Source organism: Triticum dicoccoides, chromosome 3B (genome assembly GCF_002162155.2).
Source record: "Triticum dicoccoides isolate Atlit2015 ecotype Zavitan chromosome 3B, WEW_v2.0, whole genome shotgun sequence".
In the NCBI taxonomy this organism is placed as follows: Eukaryota; Viridiplantae; Streptophyta; class Magnoliopsida; order Poales; family Poaceae; genus Triticum; species Triticum dicoccoides.
Window position 1 is genome coordinate 837,679,859 of NC_041385.1, and position 26,688 is coordinate 837,706,546.

At 45.7% G+C, this 26,688-nt stretch overlaps 2 pseudogenes; one reads left to right on the forward strand and one right to left on the reverse strand.

Annotated features, from left to right (window-relative positions):
• Positions 1 to 17,009: 17,009 nt before the first annotated feature.
• On the forward strand, positions 17,010 to 18,895 carry LOC119280229 (annotated as a pseudogene).
• Positions 18,896 to 19,351: 456 nt separating this feature from the next.
• On the reverse strand, positions 19,352 to 26,416 carry LOC119280230 (annotated as a pseudogene).
• Positions 26,417 to 26,688: the final 272 nt, after the last annotated feature.

Genomic DNA, 26,688 nt, shown 5'->3' on the forward strand with positions numbered 1-26,688 from the left:
GGCGCACGTCAATCTCGATTGACGATGCGCGCGGATCGTCGATCTGGGGATGGCAACGCGCCCGGACAGGAGTGCAGACAAGCATGTGCCCCTCTCGCCTAGGGCGGCGAGGGCGCTGATGGAAGAAGCTATGGGAAAGTTGGATCTCACCGAGGAAGAAGCTACCCCTCTGGTTCTTGATGATCTGGAGGACGAAGTTCAGCAGAAGTGGGTGATCGCCGGGAAGGTACCGCATCGCAAGATCTTCCATATCCAGACCATTGAAAGCGCCTTAAGGCCGGCGTGGGGAAACCCTAAAGGATTGTCCTTCCGACCTGTGGGGGAGAACACCTTCGTGGTAGAGTTCGCGACCTGCCGTGACCGTGATCGCGTGTGGGAAGGATCTCCGTGGCACGTTAGTCGGCATGCAGTGATTCTCTCTGAATTCGATGAGTGCATGAGACCGACGGAGCTCTGGTTTGATAAGCTTCAGTTGTGGGCAAGGGTCCCAAACCTTCCCTTTAACTTGCAGAACGAAACTTGGGGCCTGGCAATAGCGAGACAGATAGACAAGACTGTTACCTCGATACAGTTTGATCTTGTAGGAGGTTTTCTGAGAGCAAGGGTGACAATTGATGTTAATAAACCACTGAGAAGATGGATTCTCATTGACTCAGCAAGAAGGAAGAGTAGGGACTGGTATGACATTCGGTACGAACATGTCCCGAATTTTTGTTTTTCGTGTGGTCGCTTAGGCCACTCGGATCTGGTTTTCCCTACACCAGGAACACGGGATGAGAAAGGTGAACTCCCGTTCAACACAAGTCTGCGTGCACCTGAGTTGTGGAAAGGAAACGCCTCGAGTGATAGATCATCTAAAGAGCCTCAAAACTCATCTACTAAGCAGAAAAACTCATCTAAAGAGCCTCATAATTTGCACCTGATGTTCACCATTGAAAACTACTCCATCTCACGTGATGATCGGACATGGTTTAGTTGATTTGGATCACGTGATCACTTAGATGATTAGAGGGATGTCTATCTAAGTGGGAGTTCTTAACTAATATGATTAATTGAACTTTAATTTATCATGAATTTGGTCTTGATAGTATTTTGCAAATTATGTTGTAGATCAATAGCTCGCGTTGTTGCTTCCCTATGTTTTATATGTGTTCCTAGAGAAAACTAAGTTGAAAGATGATAGTACCAATGATGCGGACTGGGTCTGTGATCTGATATTTATCCTCATTGTTGCACAGAAGAATTATGTCCTTGATGCACTGCTAGGTGACAGACCTATTGCAGGAGCAGATGCAGAGGTTATGAATATTTGGCTAGCTCAATATTGTGACTACTTAATAGTTTAGTGCACCATGCTTAAACGGCTTAGAATCGGGACTTCAAAGACGTTTTGAACGTCATGGACCATATGAGATGTTCCAGAAGTTGAAGTTAATATTTCAAGCAAATATCCGAGTTGAGAGATATGAAGTCTCCAACAAGTTCTATAGCTAAAAGATGGAGGAGAATTGTTCAACTAGTGAGCATGTGCTCAGATTGTCTGGGTACTACAATCGCTTGAATCAAGTGGGAGTTAATCTTCCAGATAAGATAGTGATTGACAGAGTTCTCTAGTCACCATCACCAAATTACTAGAACTTCGTGATGAACTATAGTATGCAAGGGATGACGAAAACGATTCCTGAGCTCTTCGTGATGTTGAAATCGACGAAGGTAGAAATCAAGAAAGAGCATCAAATATTGATGATTGATAAGACCACTAGTTTCAAAAAAAGGGCAAAGAGAAAGAAAGGAAACTTCAAGTAGAATGGCAAGCAAGTTGTCACTCCCGCGAAGAAGCCCAAAGCTGGACCAAAGCCTGAAACTTAGTGCTTCTACTGCAAAGGAAATGGTTACTGGTAGTGGAAATGCCCTGAATATCTGGTAGATAAGAAGGATGGCAAAGTGAACAAGGGTATATTTAATATATAGGTTATTGATGTGTACCTTACTAGTGTTTATAGTAACCCCTCGGGTATTTGTTACTTGTTCGGTTGCTAAGATTAGTAACTCGACACAGGAGTTATAGAATAAACAGAGACTAGTTGAGGGTGAAGTGACGATGTGTGTTGGAAGTGGTTCCAAGATTGATATGATCATCATCGCACACTCCCTATATTTTCGAGATTAGTGTTGAACCTAAATAAATGTTATTTGGTGTTTGCGTTGAGCATAAATATGATTAGATCATGTTTATTGCGATACGATTATTCATCTAAGACAGATAATAAATTGTTATTCTGTTTACATGAATAAAACCTTCTATGGTCATACACCCAATGTTGATGGTTTATTGAATCTTGATCATGGTGATACACACATTCATAATATTGATGCCAAAAGATGCAATGTTGATAATGATAGTGCAACATATTTGTGGCACTGCCGTTTGGGTCATATTGGTGTAAAGCGCATGAAGAAACTCCATAAAGATGGACTTTTGGAATCGCTTTATTATGAATCATTTGATGCTTGCGAATAGTGCCTTTTGGTCAAGATGACTAAAACTCCGTTCTCCGGAACAATGGAACGAGCTACTGACTTGTTGGAAATAATACATACCGATGTATGCGGTCCAATGATTGTTGATGCTCGTGGCAGGTATCGTTATTTTCTGACTTCCACAGATGATTTGAGCGGATATGAGTATGTCTACTTAATGAAGCATAAGTGTGAAACATTTGAAAAGTTCAAAGAATTTCAGAGTGAAGTGGAGATTCATCGTAACAAGAAAATAAAATTTCTACAATCTGATCGTAGAGGAGAATATTTGAGTTACGAGTTTGGCCTTCATTTAAAAACAATATGGAATAGTTTCACAGCTCACGCCACATGGAACACCACAGCATAATGGTGTGTCCGAATGTCGTAAATGCACTTTATTGGATATGGTGCGATCTATGATGTATCTTACCGATTTACCACTATCGTTTTGGAGTTATGCATTAGTGACAGCTGCATTCACTTTAAATATGGCACCATCAAAATCCGTTGAGACGACGCCTTATGAACTGTGGTTTGGCAAGAAACCAAAGTTATCGTTTCTTAAAGTTTGAGCTGCGATGCTTATGTGAAAAAGTTTCAACCTGATAAGCTCGAACCCAAATCGGAGAAGTGCGTCTTCATATAATACCCAAACAAAATTGTTGGGTACACCTTCTACCACAGGTGTGAAGGCAAGATATTCGTTGCTAAGATGATCCTTTCTAGAGAAGGATGTTTCTCTCGAAAGAAGTGAGTGGGAGGAAAATAGAGCTTGGTAATGTAATTGTACCTTCTCCCGAATTGAAAGGTATTGGGCCTCATGGGCCAAGTGGTGGAAGAGAGGAGGCAGGGCGAGGCAGGGCGCGCGGCCCCCTTGCCCAAATCGAATTGGACTAGGGGGTCGGCCCCCTTTCCTTTCTCTCCTCCCTCTCCTTCCTTCTTCCCTCCTTCCCTTTGGTGGACTCCACACTTAGCGCGCCCATAGGGGCCGGCCGGCCTCCCCTCCTCTCCTCCTTTATATACTGAGGCAACGTGCACCTCATGGACACACAATTGATCTTTGATCTCTTAGCCGTGTGCGGTGCCCCCCTCCACCATATTCTACCTCGGTAATATCGTAGCGGTGCTCAGGCGAAGCCCTGCGTCCGTAGCATCATCAACACCGTCATCACGCCGTCGTGCTGACGGAACTCTCCCGCAAAACTCTGCTGGATCGGAGGTGCCGTACGTTCGGTACTTGATCGGTCGGATCGTGAAGACGTACGACTACATCAACCGCGTTGTGCTAACGCTTCCGCTTTCAGTCTACGAGGGTACGTGGACAACACTCTCCCCTCTCGTTGCTATGCATCACCATGATCTTGCGTGTGCGTAGAATTTTTTTTAAAATTACTACGTTCCCCAACAGCGTGACTGGGCGTTGTCTTGCTAGAGGAAAGGTGTGCTCGCTGAGATCATCAACCCCAATCTCATGGCCAAATTGACCCTCCGGTGCTTCAGAAAATTTGCAGAGACTGCAGAGCAATGTGTTGCTGAACGTAGCATGGAGAGGCCATCTATGGGTGATGTTCTGTGGAGCCTCCAGATGGCACTACAGCTGCAGGAGGGTGACTGCAATTTCTCTGAGGAGACGGCATTGTTGAACAGGTCATCACTCGTGACCACTAGGGTGCGACTATCTTCAGATTCAACAAAGAGTATCTCAGGACAGAAAGTTGTATTCTCAGAGATCATGAATCCAGTTGGCCGATAAGACGAAACTCATGTACATTCAGGACTTTTAATTATGATCTAGCACGGGTGCTGCTTAATAGTTTCATAAATCTATCTGCGCACTATACATTCTGATTATGTTCCTAACTGATGATACTGTAAGTTGTTGAATTGATATATGTACTACCGATGTGTACTATGATGCAGCTCAATTTTTCCATATTTTCTGCCAAGGCATACATGAAAGTAGCAGGCCATATCAAGATTTCGCTTTCTTAATAGATACCACATGTATCGAAGGACAAAGTCAGATACCCTAGCAGGAGCACAAGGGACAAATAAACGTTGTCACGTTAGCTAATTGTTTAACATTACTCACGTGTCATCCATCTTTAATTACACCGTAACCATAAGACTGCATTGCTCATTTAAAAGCTATATTATAATGCTTGCATATTTGAAATCACTTATGCTACCACATATTTCAATGGACAATGCGGTCCAGCGAGCTTAGCCTAACCAAAACAATACATCGATACATAATTAAGCTAGCATGACACCAAATTGTGAAAGACCATCTCCACAAGGCAGGACACAAAATACAAGATGCGATCAAGCAAACCTTCATAAAGGCCCGATTAACAGTTAACCTTTCTGATTTTGTTATCAGTTATGTAATGCATGATTAAACCTAGGTTGGATATAACAAAAATGTTGAGCGAAGGTGAAGATTCTCGCCTGTTTTTTTTTTCCTTGCCTGTTGGGAACCATCCTGAAGATACCATGGCAATGTCACTCCCATCCATTCACAATGCTGCACTGATTAATCCTCCTTCAAGCTTACCCCCATTTTTTAGGTATCATTGCAGCAGAAGAATAGGGATCTGGCAATGTGAGACTCCTCCTCTATTCACAGTTCTTCATATCGCAGACGTGATGAACTGCACAGGATGCCTTACTACCGCTTCCCAATTTCCCATGGAGCCCAAGAATAAAAATTACTGTACTTGGCGCAACGGCTTCTCCTAGCTCTGCTGTGGCGCTGCCTTCTGGCTCCCGCGTTTGTGATTGGGCCATTGGCATGTGGTGTGGCGGCCGCAAAACAGAGACGACACCGGACCACCTGCCCAGATCTCGCAGTGGCTGGACCTTACCGAGAGGAAGATCTTCCTCAGCTCCGCTCCTATGGAGTCCGATAGCGGTGGAGAGAGCAGATGGGAGATGGGTGTGGGGAACAAACTCAACTGTTGTGCCACTAACTATGCGGGCCCACGGACCAGGCGTAGGTGGGTAGAGCCAACTGACTGACGGAACCTGGGGTTGTCAGCGTGACTTTCTGACAAATGGTAATTGCGACCCATATACATACTCATGATTTTTCTACATTTTCTGAACGGATACATTTCAAAGAAAAAATAATAATACCATTGGAGAGCAAGCGAGGATATTTTTTGGAAAGAAAAAAAATAATGAAGATTTATAATACCATTTTTTTCTAAAATTATAGTGCAGGTGTAGGCGGCGGCGTCATCACAGAGCTCACCATCTTGAGATTGGCCAGAGCCGAGCCCCAAGGATAATGAATTGGTATGCCGGGTGCTTACTTGAGCAAGAAGCCAAGTCATCGATAATCAAAGAAAGGTGTGAGTGAACGAGCCCAACTTTCCGATTCAAATATGACTCCTTTCCACTTTCAGAGTTAATTAAATCCAAATAGAAGGATTTCACCGTAAAAACCCCATTCTTAGTTAATTTCCACTGTGTCGCATCCTGATGGTCGGAGAGTTAAACATCTATCAATCTCCGAATCAAGTTCATCCAGGCAGTCCATCGCTCACCAACTAACGCGCGTCTGAATTGAATATTCAAGGGAATCGCTTGGAACACTCTACCAATGTTGTCCTCTTTATATTGCACAATACTATAAAGGTTGGGATATTGTACGGCTAGGGGTGTCTCTCCTAACCACGTATCCTCCCAAATCTTGTTGACATCCCATTGCCAACCAAGAATTTGACCCTACGAAAGAACAAGTCTTTCGTTCTCATAAGCCCCTTGTAGAATGGTGAATCAGTTGATCTTATGGTAACCTGGGCGAGCGTTTTTGACTGTAAATACTTATTGCATATAATCTGTGCCCACATGCCCTCCGACTCTGTCTCTAACCTGTAGAGCCATTTGCTCATAAGGCATTTATTCTTGATTTCTAAGTTCTCAATACCGAGACCCCCATGGTCTTTAGGCCGGCAAAGGATATCCCATCGCGCGAGACGGTATTTTCTCTTGGCCTCATCGACTGCTAGAAGAACCGAGATCTAAAGAAATCAAGTCGCTTCCGAACCACTACTAGGAAAAAGTCTAGCAGCAGCGCGGGTTTTGGCCCTCTCAGTAGCGCGGATACCGGCGCTACTAATAAGGCGCTATAGCTAACGTATAGCAGTAGCGCGTGTTGACCCGCGCTACTGCTACACATGAATAGCTACAGCGCTCTTTAGAAAAGGACGCTACTGATATTATCTGCAGCGCCGTTTACAGGGAAGCGCTACTGGTAAGTCGGCGCTACTGCTAAATCCCCCCTCGCTACTACTAGTTTTATTAGTTTTTTTCCCTGCATATTTGTTTTTTATTTGTTTTGCATTTTAATAGGCTTTATACAATAATCTTTAGCATATCATCCACATACAAATGTAATCATAGCATATACATACAATTAGTCTCATCAAATCATGTCATCATCATAATCATCATCCAACACAAAGTGGTCTCTCGTCATCAATCTCGAAAATAGCGATACAAGTCTCGATTACTTGCAAATACATCGTCATCCATCTAAACAATGATATACACGAGAATAGCTATCACTTTGAGTACATGAGTTCGTATCCCTCTCTCGCATTAGCGTGAACCTAAACTAAGTACTGCGTGTCGCTCGGAAACCGAAAACCGGTACACCTGGGCCTGACACTCCGGTCACTTGTCGTATATATACTCCCGGCGTAGCACTTCTTCACCATTTATGATCTATGCACCTGCATCGTCACATGAGTCGATGATATGCAACATATATAGTTGAGCAACACAAAGAGACAGACTTGGCAAAAATAGAAACAACATATCCTAAGCATAAATAACAAAGTTCATCGTACCCAAAATGACCTAACTAGAGTGATTTTCGCTAGTCGAGGAGGAGGACGGTTTAATTACATCACAAATAAAGTTTCACCGTGCATAACTCAAAGTTTTGTCATAAAAGAAAGTATGGACTAAACGGACACATTGTCATATATCGACAATCACTCCATCATGTCGTGCCATCCATCCAAGTCAGGGAGATAGTCATCGAGCTTAGTGAAAGGCTTCATGTCGAGACGCTGAGAGGCTATCCATGTTCGGACGTCTTCCCGCGACATTTGTCCTTCTACATGGAACATCCCTGTTTTTTCGACGACCTCATTCATGATGATTTGGGCAAGTTCGCGCTGGATGTTATAGAACTCAGCTCGAAGTCGATGATCCTCGATATCTCCTATGTCCTTTGACCATTGCAGAATATGGGCATCGCTAGATCTAGGTGCCATGTGAAGGTTCTGGTGATCCCGTCGGTACTCCAGCATGTTGTGTAGGACATAGAATCCATCATTAAGAGAATCGTTTGGTTGCTGGATGCAGCAGAAGTCGGTCTTATGGCTGAAGGCGGCCCTGCCGCCCCTTCTCTTCTTGTCCCTAACCTCTCCACCCCTTGCTTGGTAGTAAAACATAGCACTGTCGAGAACATCTTTGATGTGGGTGTAATCCTTTTTGTGAATGTTCTTCGACGAGTCCAAGTAAAGAGCGTGGGAGAATCGGGGGTAGAGGATGATGAGGACGGCGCGCCCGCCGCTGCGCAAAATAGGTACACCTCAAATTAATTAGCCTCCACCGTGCAAATGAATTATTAAAATCGAAGGAAGGATAGCAGCGCGGATGACTTACACGGGATGATAAGGCACGAGAATCGCCTTCTTGTCCTTATTGCGAGCATGAAACTGACGATGTAATCCCTCGCGTATTCACGATGCTGTGCATAGACTCCTAAGAAGCCCTCGTGCATGTAGTACGGGTCAGCGACACAGATAAAACGTATCTGCTCAACCCCAATGATGTAGCTCATGTGCAAGGCATAAAGGCGGACAAAAGTAAAATCCAGCTTCTTCACGTGAAACATGTCGAATATGTAATCGAATCGGAGGAAGAACTTATCCGCGAGGAAGCCCTCGACGTACGACATTTGCTGCGGAACCTTAACCACGTAGAGTGGGTATCCTGGATTTTTCGAGGCGATGAGGCCTTTCTCTACCCGCAGCACATCGTCATGAAGTCTCCTTAGATCGCCGAATCTGGCCCGTAGCGCTGTTTCAGGTAGGATTGGTCGACCGGGGATATGCCATTTATCCGCATCGGGGATATCTACACGGTCCTGAAGCCGAGGCTGCTGAGGCGGCTGGATCATAGAATCAGCTTTTTTGCCTTTCCTCGCTCTCTTCCTAGACTTCTTTACCACCGGATGGTCGTCAATAACACGTTGAGACGGTAATTCAGGCACCGACTCATGATGCTCAAACCCTGAGGAGGCGCTAGTATAGACATACTGTTCAGCGCCATCGTCATCCTCATCCTCATCCATGGCGACGTCATCAGCCTCTAATGGAGCCACCTGCTTACCCCGTCCACTATCACCCAACCCGACACCCGACGCTAATTGGGTAGGTGGCGTGTTGATGTTCATACCTTGCTGAGGCTGCGTGCTCGTGGGTGTGCTCCCAGCCGCCTCCAGACGAAGCAGACTCTTTGGCCACAACAGGACCCACCCATTGCAACAATCACCAAGCCGCCGCGGGGTCTCGTCGTCATCCCCCACTAGTATTACACGAGGCAAATTCTCGTGGCCCGGTTTGACACTGGCCACGGAAACCTTGAAGACGTTCGGGGGGATCGACTGGCTGTGGAACAATGGTTCCTTCAGCTCCATTATCGTCCCCTTCCCCACGTCCACCTTCTGTTCGCCGATGGTGTACAATATGGTGCACGGGGTTTCGTCGGCCTGCAAAGAAAAGTCTGCGACGTGAGACATCCGAAAGGCAACGAAAACGGGAGATTATACATTTATATTGAAGGGGGCCGGTGTGGCAGATACCGTGAGGGCGTCGAGCTCAGCCAAAGAGGAGGCACCACCGAGCACGTCCGGTGCGGGAGCCGGTGCGGGAGCCGGTGCGGGAGCTGGTGCGGGAGCAGGTGCGGGAGCCGGTGCGGGAGCATGTGCTGCCAAGAAGTCAGCAAGGGGAAAGTCCTCTGCATATTTTTTTGGATTTTCCCTTGTCCAAGTGTGAACGCCCGTCACCAAGGAAGTAGATATATCTGCAATCGCCTGTTTTGCGGCAGCTACCGCTGTTGCGACTCTCTGAGATGATTTCTTCTCAACCGCAATCTCAACCTTCTTGTCGATGCTTTCTTCGGTTGACCTCCGTCTTTCCTTTTTCTCCTCCATGGTCTCACGGTAGTACTTCTTCCACGTGGCGCCGTCTCCGACACCGTGCACGCGTCCATACGACGGTCGAGTATCCACCGGTTGTCGTTTGAATATGTTCAACGCCCGGTTGAATGGAGTGTCCCACTTGGGCCTCGCCAATGCCTCAGACGGCGAGACGCTTTCGGCCGCAATCCGGTGTTGCTCTCTCTGCAAAAGGCACAAGGATCGTTTACAAATATGACTAACGTGTGCAGTCGAATTGATCAGAAACTAAAATTACCAGCAGTCTCATGAACTCCGTAATGACCGGTGTTGTCTCATAAACCTTCTTCAGTGGGTCCCAACGGTGGCGGACCCTCAGGACGTCACGCTCCTGCGGGACGGTGAAATCCGCCAAGGGGTCTAGGATGCCCAGACTCGTGGCTTCCGCGTCCTCCTTGGCCCATTTGGACATCTTTCCGCCGTAACCACGACTTCCGAGGTGGTGGGTCCCAATGTTCCTCTATTGAAGCCCCTTCATGTACTTAGACTTTTCTTTGGCAGCTTCGGCCTTGCAAGCCTCCTTGAATATTTGAAACTGCTCTTCCGTGGTTGTCGGACTTTCCTTTACAATCTCGGAGTAGGGTTCCCCGTCGTTGATCTTTGCTTTCACTCGATTTTTCCAGGCGGCCAACGCGTTGCTAAACTTGGTCATGGCGTGTTTGTTTATCATCTTCATTGCCGGGTCATTGTCTGGATCTTCATAATCCTTCTCATTCCGGCCCGGGAACAAGAATATCTGGTGAAACTTCTTTAGGAGGGAGCTCCTCATATTTTCTATCTTCTTTAGATTCTCATCGTTGATGGTGGCGGTTGTCCGTATGATGCAGCCTATTTGATTGCCATAGCACGCGCGCGCTTCCTCGGGCGCTTTTGGCTCAAAATTACCGTCGTCCACCTCCGTGACCACCAGTCTAGTAGTCCTGAGTTTGTTAGGAACCCGTTGCCTCTTTGCTTTCGGTTCTACACCGGCTCCGCTCCCCGAGGCAGCACCGGTCTCAGCGCCGGTCTCGATGCTGGTATGAATCTCAGCGCCGGTGTCAGTCTCAGCACCGGTCTGCATGTCGGTCTCAGCACCGGTCTGCGTGTCGGTCTCAGTCCCCGATGCCACCGGTGGGCTCAGCAACAACATCTGTTGATCGTCGGTCAAGCTAAAAAATTCGTCTGCCGCCCGGTAGACATCGTCGCAATCACCAGAACCCTGTCCTTCATCGTTGCTAGCCATGTTTCCTATGATTAAATCTAGTCAATTAATTCTAGACCTAATAAAATGAATAATGACATAAAAAAGGACTATTGTTTTGCAGGAATGTTGACTCCTTCCTGGTGCGGCAAATCCCGGGCACTCGATATGTCCTAGTTTGTAGCACAAGTCATGCCGAAATTCACGGAAAATTTCGGCATGACCTTTGCTAAAAAGTGGACAAATCGAGAACCTGAAATTTGCCAGAACAGAAATGAATCAACATTCCGGCAAAACATAGGCCACTCAGCATCATTCCCTGGAAACAACAAAGCCACTTGGGCACAATCGAACAACTTCAATGAAAAGATATAACATGACCACTTCAATGAAAAATAAAATTTGCCTAAATTCTTTTCCTTGAAAAATAGTGGTCTTTTCAAAAATCAAAAACCTTTGCCAATCTACTTAACCTGGCTTGTTAATCCAACAAACCTAATTAACCTACCTATTTAACCTAGTTAGTTAATCTAGTTTACCTAGAGAATTAACCCTAATTAAACTAGTTAACGCATCTAGTTCTCTGTCAAAGCCTAAAATAAATTTTTGCACTAATTAACATGGATAATTAACCTAATTAAACTAGTTAACCTGACTAGTTCTCTGTCAAAGCCCTAACTAAGTTTTTGCACTAACCTAGATAATTAACCTAATTAAACTAGTTAACCTAACTACTTCTCTATCAATGCCCTAACTAAATTTTTGCCCTAACCTAGATAATTAACCTAATTAAACTGGCTAACCTATGCATAAGAGAGAGAGGAGGGGTGGGGGCTTACAGATGATGGCTCCGGTGGTGGCGACGGAGGCAGTGGTGGCGAGGGAGGCAGGGGCGTCTCCGGTGACGGCGAGGGAGGCAGGGGCATCTCCGGTGACGGTGAGGAAGGTGGCGTCGACGGCGGCTCCGGTGGCGTCGACGAGGCCGCGCGGCTCCGTGGCGTTGGGGGCGGCTCCGGTGTCGTCGACGGCGCACGGCTCTGGTGGCGTCGTCGGCGGCGGCAAAGTGGGGCGAGGAATCGGGGAGACGGCGGCGCACGCGCGGGGTGGGTTTAAGGGACGATTTGGGGGAAGTGGTGGCCGGGGGGAAACGATTTTTTGGCTAAGTCAAACTTAGCGGTAGCACGTTTCGCAAAACGCGCTATAGCTAAGATAGCTATAGCGCTTTCTTCAAAACGGCTGCTGCTATAGCTATGTAAATTTCTTCCTTTTTAAATTTCCTATTCTGTTTCTATAGCGGGGGTCTAGGACACGCGCTGCAGCTACGTTAGCTATAGCGCCTCTTACAAACAAACGCTGCTGCTATGCCTTCCTCCGATTTTTCGCTTTTTCGTTTATTTTGCTTTACATTTTATTTTTCCCTTTCTCATTTTTCTATTTCTTTCATTTTCATTTAAATTTCTATTTGTTTTTCATCTTATTTTATTTCCGTTAGTAGTAGCGCTCTTCTAAGAAAACGCGCTGCTAACTGTGCTCTAGCAGTAGCGTGTTTCTTAGAAGATCGCTACTGCTATGCGTAGCCTAGCATTCTGCCAATGGGAATATTAGTAGTAGCGCTTTCTTTGCCACAAGCGCTACTCCTAAGTTTGTGTCTGTAGGCGCGGTTTTTATTTGGTCGCTACTGCTATATAGCACTAGCGCAGTTTTTTGACCCGCGCTGTTGCTAAATTTCTGTGTATAAGGTTTTCCCTAGTAGTGAACCCCTTTCGGAATTTCAAAGAACGATAATAGAAACATCGGCATACTAGTCAGTACCGAGTTAATCAATACTAGCTGATCTCCATAAGACATAAGCTTGCCCTTTCAGCAGCTCAGCTTTTTTCCAGTTCGATCTTCGATACACTTCCATTCTTTGTTGGATAACTTATGGTGATTTATCGGTATGCCCAAATAACTAAATGGTAAAGAACCTAATTCACACCCGAACAATTATCTATACGTGTCTTGCTCGTCTTTGGCCTTCCCAAAGCAGAACAACTTGCTCTTGCGAAAGTTTATCTTTAAACCTGATAGTTGTTCGAAGAGACATAAATGAGTTTCATATTGCGCTCCTTAGCAATATCATGCTCCATGAATAAGATAGTGTCGTCAACGTACTATAAGATGGATACTCCTCCATCAACCAGATGAGGGACTAACTCCTCCACCTGACCATGCTGCTTGTCCCTACCAATAAGAATGGCCAGCATATCGGCCATTATATTAAACAAGAGAGGAGACATGGAACCCCCATGTCTCAAACCCTTGTGTGTCTGAAAATAATGACCGATATCATCGTTAACCTTGATGCCGACACTACCCTTCTGGATTTGAGACCCCACTTCGTTCCGCCAGGCGTCACTAAATCCTTTCATGCGCATTGCCTGCTGACGAAAAAGCCACTTAACTTTATCATATGCCTTCTCAAAATCCACTTTGAAGATAACCCATCTAGCTTCTTTGAATGAATATCATGAAGCGTCTCATGCAAGACCACCACCCCTTCAAGTATGTGTCGCCCTGGCATGAACGCTGTCTGACTCGGTTGTACCACTGAATGAGCAATCTGTGTCAATCTATTGGTACCCACCTTTGTGAAAAATTTGAAACTCACATTGAGAAGACATATGGGCCTAAATTGCTCGATCTGAACTACCTCTTCTTTCTTTGGCAACAGCGTAATCATAACAAAGTTAAGATGAAACAGCTCCAAATGACCGCTAAAGAAATCATGAAACATAGGCATCAGATCAACCTAAATAATATGCCAACATTTCTTATAGAATTCAGCTAGAAACCCGTCTGGTCCCGGTGCTTTATTCGGTTTCATTTGCGAGATTGCATCCAGAACCTCTTTCTCAGTAAAGGGTGCACAAAGAATATCATTCTCCTCCACCTGGAGCTGAGGTATATCTCCAATAACAGATTCATCTAGGGCCACCATGCTTGCTTCCGGATGCCCAAATTTTTTTTATAGTAATTAGAGATATAAGCTTTCAGATTCTCATGTCCCACAATTGTCTCCTCGTCCCGCTCAAGCAGTATGATTTTCTTCTTCCTATGTTTACCATTCGCAATCATATAGAAAAATTGTGTATTGTCATCCCCTTGAACAACCTTAAGTACTTTAGCACGCAATGCCCACTTGAGCTCTTCTTCTTTAAGAAGAGCTCGTAAGCCTTGTTCAGCTCTTGGAGCTTTGCTCATCAACCGTAAGAAGGTTACTTTCAGCTTTTAAATCTAGCGCTTCAATTAATTGAGTGAGTCGCTTTTTTCCTAGTTTATAAATACTGTACAAGTAGTAGGAAGCTCTAGAGTAGGTACCTGCAGGCGCGGAGGATTACTTGACCGGGCTTGATGCCAGGCCTCGAAAACAAATTGTACCACACCCCCGCCGCGCACAGACCCCCTGCTTTCACATCACAGCTAGCTTGGATCAACCACGTATGACGAACCCGGGAAATCATTAGAGCATCCCCAACAGAAGATCAACCTCTGCAAGTGAAAGAAGATGTAATGTAGTACGTACCGGCGGCGGGCTTGTGGTACGCGACCCAATCCAGCGCCGACTCGAGCGTCGTTTTCCTCACCACCCCGTTCCTTCGGTCTTCCTCAAGCTGGTTTAGTTCTGAGAGGTACGCCCCGTACGCACTCAGCCCATGCGGTTCGCTGCGCGCCATCACCGATCTCTCTCTCTCTTCTTCTTGTTCGATTGATTGACTGATTTCCCTTTTCTTTTCTCGACTGACAAGGCAAGAGAAGAGAGATGTCCGTCCTTTTATTTAGGCACTGGGCGTGGTGAGAAGAGACGTCTGATTCAGTGCCGAAATTACGTCTATGCCTTGTCCGATTTTGATACGACGCAACTTCATGATTCGGAGCGAATCAACCTGTGGTTGAGATGGTTAGGTGGACAGTGGTGTCCCAACCCAACAGGGTTCAAATCCTGGTGCTCGCACTATTTCTATATTTATCTCAGAATTTCCGGCGATTCGCTTTCAGTAGGAGGAGACGTTTCCGTTGACGACGAGGTGCCTACGGTGGCTTCGTAAATCTCAAGATGATATGCCGGCTCAGTCTCTTGAAGGTGCTCATAGGGATAGGATATGTGTGTGTGCGTTTATAGGGATGGCTGTATGTGCATGTATATGAGTGCTTGTGTCTGATGCTCAAAGAAAAACTTCACGATTCGGACAAAGTTCACATAGGGAGAAACAACACGACTGCCCAGAAAACCCTATTTGCCGCTCTCTGCGGCAAAATGTCGGGGTACCGCACAGGGTATCGAGCGAGCGCAGGCGGGTGGGCCGGCCTGTTTTAAGCGTTCCCATGTATCGGTTTTGGGAACCTTCTATGATTGTTCCTAGCCGGTTTTTTCCGGTTTTGGGAACCTTCTATGATTGTTCCTAGCCGGTTTTTTCCGGTTTTGGGAACCTTCTAGAAGGTTCCTGAACAGGTTTTCTTTTTCATTTTGTTTTTGTTTTCATTTTTTTCTTTTAGTTTTTATTTTTTTCTCTTTCTTTTTTCTTCTTTTTTCTTTCTTCTTGCTATTTTGTTGTTGATTTTTTTTCAATTTTCAACACGTGTTTAAAAAAAAAATTAAAAAGTGAAAATTTGAGATTATGTTCATTCTTTTAGAAACTGATCCCGTTTCCAATTTTTTGTTCCGAAATTTCGTAAAAGTTTAGAATTTTGAAAATTGTTCACTTATTTTGAAAAACTGTTCATCTTTTTAAATTTTGTTCAGAAACTAAAATATGTTTGGTTTTAAGAAATATGTTCCTGTTTTCAAAACTTGTTCAAAACATATTTCATGTTTCAAATATTGCTAGCAAATTCAAAAAGTGTTCGTGTTTTTAAATCAATTTTTTTAAAAAAATTCATGTTTCCAAAAAACATTCAGTTTTTGAAAAAATGTTCTCAAAATTCAAAAAAACTTATTGTTACACAAAAAGGTTCAAAACTTTCGAAATTCAGAAAATGTAATGGATTTCAATTTTTTGTTCACATATTCAAAAAATGTTCGCGCTTCCAAATTTGGTCAGAATTTTTAAAATTTTGTTCTCAAGATTCAAAAAATGTTCGTCATTTAAAAAATAGTTCGCGCTTCCAAATTTGTTTGGGATTTTTCAAAATTGTTCTCCGTTTTAAAATTTGTTATCGAGATTTTCAATAAACGTTCATGCTTTAAAAAAATTGCCCGCGCTTCCAAATTTGTTCTCAAGATTTAAAATTTGTTCGTGCTTTAAAAACTGTTCACAAATCGCAAAAATGTTCATGTTTTCGAAAAATCTGTGGGAAATTCAAAATTTGTTCAATTTCATAAAATTTGCTCACATATTCAAAAAGTGTTCATGTTTCAATATTTGTTCACACATTCAAAAAATTGTCCGCATGTTTAATTTTTGTCATTCAAAAAATTGTCCGCATGTTTAATATTTGTCATTCAAAAAAATGTTGCTGTTTCCGAAAATGTTTCACATATTCCAAAAAATACTGCAGTTTGGAAAATTTGTAATCGGCTGAATTGGTTTTAAATTATGGAATTGGCTGAATTGTTTTTATTTTTTGCCGCGGTCACAGTATATTTAAATTCGCGCTGCTATTCTATCACAGCAGCTTGGCTGGCGCAGTCGCTAGAGCATCACCTGCTACTATTGAAGGTGGTGGGTTCGAATCCATGCTACAGTACGCGGTTTTTTTTTTGGGCGAATTTTTCATTCTTCGACGGAGACAGCGAATGGGCCGGCCCAGTTTGCACAAACCCTGTGCGTCGCGCGACCTATTGGCCGCAAAATGCGCCACATAGGAGGTCTCCGACTGCCCATCGGACCGCCGTCCATGGGCAAAACATACTGGGCCGGAAACTTCCGTCTGTGCAGGCCAAACCCATACCCATCAGTCAGCCCATCGCGGGTAAAAAAAGGCCATCGCCGAGTCTCCTCTCGCCGTAGAGGGGTTGCCGTCGACAGCGACGGCTCGGACACCCGGAGCACTAACACTAACAGGATGCTCGGCGACCGTCGAGACGGCCAAGATTTCCGGACAAAGTACGGCTACCCCTCGCCGCAGCCTCGATACCAGATCTGTGCCCATGAGGTACATACTCCCTTTGTCCGAAAATACTTGTCATCAAAATGGAGAAAAAGAGATGTATCTAGAACTAAAATACATCTAGATACGTCCCCTTTTATTCATTTTGATGACAAGTATTTCCGGACGTAGGGAGTACATCTCGTTTGATAGCAATTTCCAGTATGTTCGATGCCGCTAGTTAATTAGTTTTATGGTCCACTGATTTAGTTTCTGCCAATTTCTGCAATGGGAAGGAGGATGCGGATGTGGCAGAGCTCAAAGGGCTACACGCTAGGAGGATGTGAAGCACATTCAGAATAGAGAAAAATTCACTGTATTTCACTAAACTTGAGCTGGGTGACAGTTTGGTACCACTACTTTAAAATACCCTAACTATGGTCCAAGTACTTGCGTACAAGGTTCACTTTGATCCATTTGTACAATTCCGTTTACGTATTTGCTGACTTGGCCGAGTCAACGGCCGCCAGCTCGCTTTGACCGCCACCTGGTCTATCCTAGGGTGAATACTAGTCGATCCGGGGGTGTTTTTGCAAAAACGCCATGACCATTGGCTGTCTCCCTCCCCTCACGCACCCGCTCGCTGTCTCCTCTCCTCCTGCACCCTCTCTGCTCGTCGTCGCTGCCGGTTTGTTACCCGCTCGCCGTTGGAGTTGCCATGCCTCGGTTTGTCACCACGCAGAAGCAAGAACGTATTTAGCCTGACTGGCCGAGGGGCAAGCAGCAGTGGCTCGCGCTGCGCCTAGGCGACCTCGGCTGCGCGTCCGCCGCCGCGTCACGGGCCGAGCGCCCGTCGCCGGAAGAGGAGGGAGAGGAGGGACGTGGGCGGCGGAGGCAGCGGCGTCGCGCCTGCTGGGGACGTGTGGTGCACGTGCACCCAGGGGATTCCCTTCGCCGCCGAGGCGTCGTCCGTGGACTGCATTGTGGCGCGCCACCACACGGCGGCTCCGGGCCGCCGCGGGGACGGGGAGAGGCGACACCGGGAGGTTTGTACTGGCTTTTTCTTGCTTCTGCTTGATTTTCCGATGTGGAGATGGCCACTTTGTGTCTCCCCGTGCTGAAACTTTGAACGAATTTCCAACTGAATCTCCATCCTGTTCTGAACCGACTTCTGATTTCCGTTTGACAGAGGACCGCCGAGCAGCGGGCGCGCAGGGTCACCATGCGGGAGCACACCGTAGGTGGTTTCAGACTATCAGGGGTCCATGCTCAATCTTATGCTACTAGTAGCCATCATATGTAGCCCATGGTCGATAACATGAACTACGAGGTACCCCCTACCACCCTCCACAATGTGCAGCAGATTTCAGTTTGCACACCATCATCTTGCTCAAGTCTACATTGTCTCTCAACCACATCGTTTACAGGAGCTACTCGCGCTGGAGGACAAGATTGGCTACGTAAGCACAGGGCTGCGCGAAGACGAGATCGTCCGCGGCCTTAGGGTTGGCAAAAACCTGCCGTTCGACCGCAAGCATTTCTCAACAGAGACGAAGCGGAGCTGCAGCATTTGCCAAGTTTGACGATGAACCTGCTCCTTTCGATTCAGTCCCCATGTCACATCGGCATCGGCTCTTCACAAGTTAACATGAACTTGCAAATCATTGCAATTTTTCAGGAAGAGTTTGAAGCGAGTGAGGAGGTAGGGAGGTTGAGCTGCGGCCACGGCTACCATGTGCACTGCATCAAGCAGTGGCTCTCCCGGAAGAACGCCTGCCCACTTTGCAAGACCGCCGTCTCAAAACCATGAGATAGATCATAGTCCTAGATCCCTACGCCACACAGTTTCTTTTTCTCTGGTATAATACATGTATTCATGTCGCATCTGAAAGGGTGCTTGTTCTTGTATACATAGTTGTGCTAATACAGCCCCCTCTGATGCTCTGCATATACTCATTGTTGTTGTAAAAAAATACACAGGCACACATGCATATAGAAATGATATTGGCCTCATCGTCTTGAATTGCATCTCAGTTACGGCCTCGTGCATTTCCCGCTGACGAGCTTCAGGCAGCTTCTTACGGCGAGCGACTGCGCCCGTGGGTGCCGCGCCAACGGTGACGGCGGCGGCAATGGCGACGGTGGCATCGTCTTCCTTCTTGACGTCGCCACCGATGAGCCTTTCACCATCGCGGCTCTCCTCGACGTGTGCGCGCACTGTAAGCCGTCGCGCGGCCTCTGCTGCCCCGCCGCGCTCTCGTCGTCCACGGCATGTAATTCAAGCCCGAGCTCCCTCTCGATTGCCTCGGCGCGCATGATCATCTCCTTCTCGCCGGCCCGCCGCGCCTCCACCCACGCCTCGGCCGCCGCCACCTTCTTGTCGGCGACCGCGCGGACCACCTCGGCGCGGCGGTCAGGTACTCGTACTCGAACCTCGGGAGCGTCACGTTCCCGGACCTCCGCGGCGCCATGGACGCCCTCTCCACCGCCGTGCCATCGACGGCGGCCCTCAGCCTCCCCGTCACCGTGGCCTCCGACGCCCTCGCCGCCTCCAGCTCCCTGATCGAGCCCCTGATCCTCTGCTCGGCGGCGGCGATCTCGGCGTCCACGCTGTCCGCGTCGTCCAGGACGCACTGGCCCTCCTGCTCCATCAGCGCTTTCTCCTTCTCTGCCGCCTCGGTCTCCTCCTCCAGCTGCCGCAGCGTCGCCTCCAGGTCGGCGAGGATCTCGCCGGCCATCTCGTTGGCGGCCGTGACGGCGCCAGCCGGCACTTGGCGTCGCGCAGCGCGGCTTCCAGCTGCCGCACCTGCGCTCCGGCCTTCTTCTCCTGCCCTCCAGCCGGCCGATCTCCTCGGCGAGGCGCGCCGCCTCCGTGCGCGTGCGCTCCATGGACGCCGTGAACTGGAGGCTCTCTCCTTTGGCGGACTCGAGCTCCGCCCGCGCCATGTCCAGCTTGGCCTCCGTCGCCTGCAGAGACGGCGTGCTGTCGTGTCCCTCGTCCATGATCTCTGAGTCCGAGGAGTGACCGAAGCCGTGGCGGAGCCGTCTGCCGTCGGAGCTCGCCGCCGTGAGCCACGCTTCGAGCTCACTCGACACGCTCTGGCTCTGGGACCAAGCCTACCTTGACGACCTTGGGCAGCGTGGCTCGCCGCCGGGGCTTCCCGCGGCGCCGCACGTCGCTGCTCTGGCTCTGTCTCTGGCCGAAGATGCTCATGCCGTCGCCCACCGACACCGACTCGTAGCCGCCGCCGTAGCCCCGCGCCGTCTAGATCCTCGCGCCCTCCATTGCCGCCATAGTTTGCTCGGAGCAATGGAGGCCAGTCAGGCTAAATACGTTCTTGCTTCTGCGTGGTGACAAACCGGGGCATGGCAACTCCAACGGCGAGCGGGTAACAAACCGGCAGCGAGCGGGTGCGTGAGGAGAGGGAGACAGCGAATGGTCATGGCGTTTTTGCAAAAACACCCCCGGATCGACTAGTATTCACCCCAGGATCAACCGGGTGGCGGTCAAAGCGAGCTGGCGGCCGTTGACTCGGCCAAGTCAGCAAATACGTACACGGAATCGTACAAATGGACCAAAGTGAACCCTGTGCGTAAGTACTTGGACGTAGTTAGGGTATTTTGAAGTAGTGGTACCAAACTGTCACCCGGCTCAAGTTTAGTGGCGTACAATGAATTTTTCTCTTCAGAGTATGTTTCAGGTACAGAAATTATCGCCTACAGCTAGTGTTAACCCAAAGAACTGGACTCAAGATTGTAATGAAGCTTTGTGTTTGATCTCTTTGCCGTGAGGATTTTACAGAGTGCATACAACCACTTAACACCAAAAGACTGAAACAGAACAATCCCACACCAGTTTCAGAGTTGCGACCCAAACTGTGTTTTACAGTTTGACCGGGAATGCTACCGGTCTCTGGACTCAAATTCAGAACACAAGAAGCTGTCATGACAATCACAATGATACCGAGATCAAAATTTCTGAATCAAGCTGTGTTTGTTTCTTTTTGGTATTATTATTAGAGTAGTCAAGTAGAGCAACTTCCTGTTACGACCAATTAACACGATGCACCAAGTCAGCATAATTCAAACAAAATGGTCATCTTTGCCCAGTAAAAAATGTCACAAAACTAGAGCTTCTTTTTTTTATCTGGGAAGGGTGATGAATGACGGAGGCTAGATAAATAGGCCACGGATCCATGGGCATCACGTCAACCAAGAACGGGCCAAACCTGGAGCGGGGAATAAGGAGGAGTGATGAGACTGCTACGGAGACAATGGCTATGATTGTGGGAGATCCTCAAATGGATATCAGAGCTGCAAGATGCAGAAAAGGCGGATGCAAGCAATGTTGTGGCATTAGTGTCACTGGCAGGGAAGCATGAGAGATTATTGACCTTAATATGAGAGGATCAGTGCATCTCTCTTCTAATTGATAGTATCAACTATTACTAGGAATTGAGCAATTATTGCAGTTTCTGTATAAGCATCACAATCCTGGTAGCAATATTACATAAACATGACAATGCACGAGTCATGTTAGATGATAAAACAAAAGTGTGAGAAGATAGGGTGACATCTTACAACTTATAGCTCCCTCCAGTAATAGCATAACTGTACTGACAGTGAGTCTTGTGTCTTTGGACCATTTTCACACAATCCGGAACCATTTGCCGATTTTACCCCATTTCAACAGAATACCTGCCGCGAATCCAACGCCAAAGCCCACCCCAGCAAAGAGAAACAAAATGACATCAACATGATCTTTGGATATGCTTACTTGTGCCTCATTTGTGTTACTTGAATTACCACATGGTTTGGACAAAGGTGGTCCACAGAGCCCTGGATTCCCTTCATATGAAGTGTACTCAAACGTTGCAAACTGACGTGACTGTGGTATCCTTCCATCCAGCCTATTTCCAGACAAGTTCAGGGTGCTAAGAAATGTTAAATTTGTTAGCTCTTGTGGAATCTCCCCAGAAAGCTTGTTCCATGATAGGTCTAGCGATTCCAGTTGACGCATCTCACCAATTTGTGGTGGAATCCTTCCTGTAAATGCATTGTAGGACATGTTCAATATGTGTAGTGAAACTAGACTTCCAACTGATTCGGAAATGTCACCCTCCAATGCATTATTTGAGAAGTCAATTGCGGTTAAGGTAGTCAAGACTTCTTCAAAAGTCACATATTGACCTTTGTATGTGATTGCAACAGTATCATGGTAGTCTCCGTATATCTGATGCATTAAGATATTTCCCGTCTCACTAAACTTTGCCATCATAGATGCGAACCTCTCGAACCATTGCGGATCCAAATTGCCAGAGAAATTGTTTGAAGCTATATCAAAGATTTGTATCTTTGAGAAGTATTCCCTGGATTTTCTATCTCTGGCAGGATAAGTAAGCGAGCCATAGAACAGGTTGGATCCCAGAACGATGATACGAAGATCAGAGAGCCTACCCAGCCAAAATGGGAAAGTACCAACCATCCGATTGTTTCCAATGTCAAGAATCCCCAAGTCAGCGCAGTTGGAAAGAGACCTAGGAAGTTGCCCTTGAATATTATTGCCATGTAAATCTATTGTCTGGAGATTACAGTGGTGACTAACATTATCCTACAATGTTCCCTCAAACTGATTCTCCCTCAAATTTAATACGACTAAGCTTCTACCTTCTATCAGGCAGGAGGGTATTAACCCACTGAAGTTGTTGTATGACAGGTCAAGGACTTTGAGGTTGCTTGCATCACAAACTGAATCCGGTATATGCCCACTTATGTTATTTTTTGACAACTTGAGATACACAGTTTGAGAAAGATAAGCAGTGAAATTTGGCATAATAGAAGAGAATCTATTGTTTGAATAATCCACTGCTTTCAACAGATTTGGCATCGGGGCCTGGCCTTGAAGTCTATTGGAGCTGAGATCAAGAGAATCCAAACGACTGTATGGGAGTAGATATGAAGTGAGTTGCATATGTGTGAACATGTTGTTCGAAAGATCTAATTGTGTAAGGCTATCATCCCACGTCTCCCATATCCATTGGGGTATAGTACCCTGCATTATGTTGTTCGAAAGGTCCAGTGTATGGATATGGTTGATATGCATCAAGAATCTAGGCATTGTTATCAAGTTGCAAGACACCAGTACTAATATTGAGAGCTTAGGTAGTAAGGGCACTGTTGATTTATTGCCTTCTCCATCCAAGACGGATAACCTGTTGTTTGATAGATCCAAGAAATCAAGCTTTCGTAACTTCCAAAGTGAATTCAGTTCTACCAAACCTGTTAAGTTGTTCGAGCTAAGATCCAGCTCTATCAAACTTGTGAGTTGAAAGAATGATCCAGGAATCTGTCCGCTAATTTGATTTTGACCCAAAGAAACAATTATCATATGTGAATATAGAGTATCAAACTCTTGTATTGGTCCAGAAAGCTGGTTTGATGAAAGCTCCAACTGTAACATGGCTGGCAAAGTGAATAGATATGTTGGAATCTCTCCTGGAAATAGAGTTAACAACCTAGTGAAGTCCACAAAATGCATAATGAATCATAAACCAAAGTTTGAGACGATCTTAAGAGGCCAAATACTTTAACTAGTGCTAGGAATTAGTGAATAGAATTTTTTTGTACGCCCCTCAGAGTGCATCTTTTTGTATTACAAGAATACACTGAGAGTGAGCAAAAGATAGATTCTTGCATAGTTTTTTTAAAAATCAAGATAAGCATCAATTGAATATTTCTGCACCTGTCTAAAAGTAGAACATCGGCACACACAATATTTTCTCGGAAAGCTTGGAAAACATCTCTTAGAATTAGTAATCTATTTTCAGACAATTTCATTAATCTTTTCTTGATAGTTTTATTTTTTTTAAAGCCTGACCTATATGCTCTTTAACATTCGCATCATTCCCTGAAAAGAAGTGTTAGTGGAAGGACTGTTGTGTTCAAGTAAAAATATTAAGACTCTTACTTTTTCAATCAAAACCATTGTATTTTGCAGACATCCGCAAGGCGTTTTGCTTCATAATTATGTGCAACGTAAGTCAAAATATATCAAATAATGCAATGTTAAACCATCAGTGCAATAAAATTTTCTCATGTTATAATATTAAAGCATTTGTCAACATTGTTCAGAAATAAAATGATTAATTACGCTTGGGGTATATGGCAAGCGAAATAAACATGATGTCCATCATATTATAGATAACAAGTCATATTCTTCAAAAACGAAATTGCAGTCCTTATTCATAATGGTATCTATACCCATGGAGCTGGTTGTCCCCTTTTCATGCCAGGGAGGTAATGGAGCGGTTGACGTTGATTTTCGATGGGCACCATTTTACTTTTCTAGTTTATAATAAATTTCATTTGGACAAAATTAAGGTCGAACTAACTTTATATGTTTTAGTAATAGTAACTTGCACAAACATAATCTTTTTCTCGCTCGATGTTCTGTATTCTTTTTGTTAGGAAGGATGGTTGATGACTTGCTAGTGGATTGTAAACTCTGAAGTCAGTGAGTATTATCATTTGGTAACAATATCATGGTATCTATTTTTTTATACTCAAAACTTCAACACAGTTTGTCATAGAAGTTTTATACGATGTGTCACATGTCTAGCATCGGTTAATTAGGAGCAAATATTTTATTTATTATTCATGACAAAGAGAAGCAAGTGTTTATTTTCGTCATTTGTTTTTATTCTAGCTATGATGTGAATACTTGGGTTGTGAATTGAATCTTACCTCTGAGATCATTCTGCGAAAGATCCAGATAAATCAGCTGAGTCAAGTTCACAATTGTACTTGGTATTCTGCCAGAAAACCTGCAGCCTGTTAGTACTAATACCGTCAAATTGTTGAGATGTCCAAAATCTGTTGTTAATGGACCTGATAATTCACTATAAGAAATTTCCAATCTTCTTAGTTTCTTGAGATTGCCAATTGAAGATGGTATTGTCCCAGAGAAGGCACAATCAGAGATTCTCAAGGAAGTCAACTTGTTGAGGTTCCCAATTGATGATGGTATTTGCCCAAAGAAACCACAGAAAGTCATCTCCAAACTTGTCAAGTTGGTGAGGTTGCCAATCAAAGGGGGCATTATCTTGGAGGAATAGCAATCAGAGAGTTGCAAGCTTGTCAAGTTCTTAAGGCTACTAATCCATGAGAAAAATGGTGCTAACTCTCCCGAAAATTGAGCAAAAGAGAGCTCCAAATTTTGCAAGGAGTTGAGCTTGTTGAGAAATAAATCATTCAGCTCCATAGAAATTGACCCTCCTTCAAGACCTAGCTCACTCAGAGACAGAAGATTGCTAAAAGAGCTCAGCCTGACACCAGAGAAATTAGTGTACTGTAGATTCAAAGTCTCCAAAGAAGCCCCACTTGGAAATTCTGGTAAATGCCCTGACAGTTGTTCGTTGTGTGACACATCAAGGACTCTTATATTCTTGAGTTGAAAGATTTTCCAAGGAAACCAGCCACTGAAGTTGTTATAGCTGAGTTGAAGAACACTTAAATTGAGAAAGTACGTGAAGAATTCAGGAACCGCACCAGAAATTCCACCATTAAGCTTGAGGTTGACCACCGTAAGGGATCTAAGACTTGACAGAGAGGAGTGGATTGGACCATACCATGGAGTTGGCAGTACACCATGCTGAGAATCTGAAGATGGGGGACAGCTTTACCTAGAGCACTGCTCCAGTCCTCTCCGCTACTAGATATGTCCATTCCATCAAGGTACAACTCCCTCAGATTGTTGAGGTTTGCCAGTAAGGTCTCAAAGCTGGGCTCTCGTAACAGCAGAAAGTTGTAGCCATCCAAGATAGAATAGAGATCTCTGATCTTATAAGATTCAATGTTATGCAGTGAAGAAAGGTCCAATGATACGAGGTTTGTGAGTTTGCCAATGGCGATAGGAATCTGACCGTAGAAGCCTGAATAAGAAAGGTTGAGGTGAGTGAGCTTGGATAGCCTCTTGAAGCCATCTGCCGGAATGCGAGATCCACCCAAATCGTTCATGCTGAGGTCGAGGTAGCGTACGGAGGTGAGGTTGAATAGCGCGGTATGGCATCCGTAGCTGTAGAGGCCATGGCCGCCGAGGTCAAGAACGGTGACGCTGCCGCCTCCGCCAGATACGCCATCATCACAGCCAATGAGCCAACGCCCTCCCAGCTGCAGCAGTCGGTACCAGGTTGCCATGATGGCAGGGTGGTGGTGGAGTAGTCGAAGATGAAGGACTGCTTTAGTTCGAGAAGTGCTGCAGCCTGGTCTGGATGGCAGTAAGAAGAATCTCTTGTATTACCATGGCCGTGCCCATGAGAAGATGTGGCTTGCCAGAATAGTTGGATCACTACGAATAGAGGAAGTAGGCGTGTAGCATGAGCCATCGGTTCGTTTCCGAACTGCAACCAGGCTCCTAAGGATGTTATAGAACATAGCACCATCTCTCTTTGCGAGAAATGAAATCGTCTAGCCCTTCCACTAGCAACACATGTGTTTGTTTTTCCTAAAGAGAGCCAACAGATGTGGTGCCATCCTGTAGTAATGTTATTAATCATGATGTTGATGACTTTGAACTCTGACCAAGTCTTCGGCCTCAAGCTTCAACGATCAATTCAGAATTAATCTGACGGCCTACTAGGGTGTACAGGTCAGTGTT